Source organism: Penaeus monodon, chromosome 17, assembly GCF_015228065.2.
Source record: "Penaeus monodon isolate SGIC_2016 chromosome 17, NSTDA_Pmon_1, whole genome shotgun sequence".
NCBI classification, from domain to species: Eukaryota; Metazoa; Arthropoda; class Malacostraca; order Decapoda; family Penaeidae; genus Penaeus; species Penaeus monodon.
Window position 1 is genome coordinate 28,299,175 of NC_051402.1, and position 2,500 is coordinate 28,301,674.

General features: G+C 49.3%; 1 protein-coding gene across 1 annotated transcript in view; it reads left to right on the forward strand.

Annotated features, from left to right (window-relative positions):
- The window catches only part of LOC119583641 (protein tramtrack, beta isoform-like), a gene marked incomplete at its 5' end in the record, with an annotated part of 10,966 nt that overhangs the window by 5,933 nt on the left and 2,533 nt on the right, over positions 1-2,500 (forward strand).

The window sequence follows — 2,500 nt, forward strand, 5'->3', positions numbered from 1 at the left end:
GTGCGCCTGCTGGATATCCTCTGGAACGTTCTGAGGAGCGTTCCGACGGAAGGAGCCAGGCTGTCCACCTGTAAATGTAAGAAAAAAGGACATTGTAAATTACAATCTCAAAAATGGAAATGTAGAAAGAAAGTCACCAATAAAAATATCAAATCAGAATACAAGAAACAAAAAATCAGATGCTTACCGTGCTTAGCAATTCCCGGACCAGCTCAGTACGGAACTTGTACTGAGACATTTTACCGCCGAGGGCCCGGTGGACAGCCAGCGCGTTGACGGTTGTCATATCCAGCAAGTAGAAGAAGACCTTCTTATACCACTTGATGGTTTTTTTCGTTGCTGGATACGACTGCGCTAGCTGGTCCGAGAGATCAACGCCCTGCATGCCGTTGTTGTAAACAGCAACGACCTCGGGCTTCGACCTCTCCACCCCTCGGCGGTTGGGAGGCAGGGTAACGACCCTTGATGTATGAGCAGTGGATAGCATTGTCACAGGACGTTTGTCTATCCACTGCAGGCAAAGCATTCCGGTGTTACTACTCCAGAAGTCGATTTGTCCCCGACTCGCCTGCAGGTCCGAGGGCATACCCTGCCTGTTGGTGCATACTGTACCAACGGCGCTGGTCTTCCGGGCCTGCAGGTAGTGGAAAAGAGTCGGGGAGGAATACCAGTTGTCCGTGTACAACTGATACCCCTTGTCGAGTAGCTTTGCCTTCGTCATCTCGACGACCTTCATACTCGCTGGAAACTCGCCGCGATCTTGCCCCATGTAGATATTGAAGGCCGCCGTATACCCTGCCTCTGGACCGTCGGACGAACATAGCTTGTAGACCTTCAAGCCTCTCCGAGCCCTCTTGCTCGGGTTATACTGCAAGGGCTTGATGCCTGCCCTTGAAGGCCCACAAGCTTTCGTCGATGGTCACGTTCTGTGTGGGGACGAGAACGGAACGGTACGTCAAGTCCAACACGTCAATCACAGGGCGCAGCTTCCACAAACGGTCCTCCGCGTCGTGCTCCCCTTCGTTGTCAGCGAAGTGGAGGGCGGAGGTCAGAATGTCGAAGCGGTCCCTGGACATCGTCTGGCCGAACACCGCAGTGGACATCAACGGGTCCGTCGACCAAAGGTCCCTCTGCCACTTCTTCGCCTGCACTCCCATGAGGAACCTAAGGCTTACATATGAGCGGACCTCCCGCACCGTTGTGTCCACCCACCCCTTCATGTGAGATGAAGGGGTGCGCGGGTTCCTTTCGAGCGTACCTGTAATTGGAAGAAAAAAAGACTAAAAAACAGGTGTTCCAAAAAAGGACGTAGAAATGTTCAAGGCAGAGTACAAAAAAAACAGTAAGGTAAATTGTAAGTTGCTTACCGATTCGTTTCGTCCACAATTGTCTTGAACAACTCCTCTGGGAAGAGACTAGTAAATATCTCCAAAGGACTGGACGATCTGTCAAGGTGTTCGTGAACACCCGATGTCCTCTCAAAGCCATGAAGCCTGACGAAGTTCTCCTGCTTCGACCAAACAAAGCCAGGAGTCCCCGGAGCGTTACACTCCCACCGTCTGCTTACGTACTCAGAGAGGGGCTCGTCCGAATCCAATGAAGTATCTACTAGAGGGACGTAATCGTAATCGATATCCAAGTCTTCCTCAACGGCCGATTCATCGGAGTCCAACTCGGATCCCTCCCAATCTGAGTCGTCACCGTTGAAATGGCCGGAGATTTCAACTTCTATAAAAAAAGGAAAACGTGAGTTCTCTGTAAAAACTTAGACTTTAGTCTAAGTCCAAAGATCCAGGTATTTTTACAAGTCAAAGAAAAGATAGAAAACTTACCAGATAGATCATTCTTTCCCTGGTAGTTTCAGAGTTATAGCCTCACTGAGATTTCATCATCGACTTCGTCGGTGGATGAGTACAGATAGAGAGCGGGTCTGGGCTTTCCGCAGAAAAGGATACCTGGAAGTGACGGTTGGGGGTCCCCTGCTCCTGTCGTAGAAAGGCGGACTCAGGAGAATCCTAGGCTTGCAGGGCGGCGAGTAGAAGTTGGCAGACATTCTTTTATCAAATCCAGCTTGCGAGTAATTACTTGGCCTCCTGGATGACATTTTATACGATTTTTCAGAGGACTTCGGCCAATCAGATCATCGATTTCAGGTCACGTGAGTCACATGACCTGACACGTGTAAACTATCGCGAAACTACTCTTATTGCCAATCCCCTAGTCCGCCGGAAGGGTCGAAAAAGTCACGTGAAAAGTCACATGAGGTATGCATAATTTTTCTCGAAACTTCTAGGTTCCAGAAAATCTCTCGCTCTCTCTCTCTCACACACACACACACACACACACACACACACACACAAGCACAGTGGGGACGAGCGTCAAGGCAGTTCTCTCCTCCTCTCCTCTCTCTCTTTTTTTTTTTTTTTGACCCCTAGGTCCCAGAAGAAACTCAAAAAGTTCAATTCTTGCGAAGTTACAAGGCAGAAAAAAATAAAGAAAA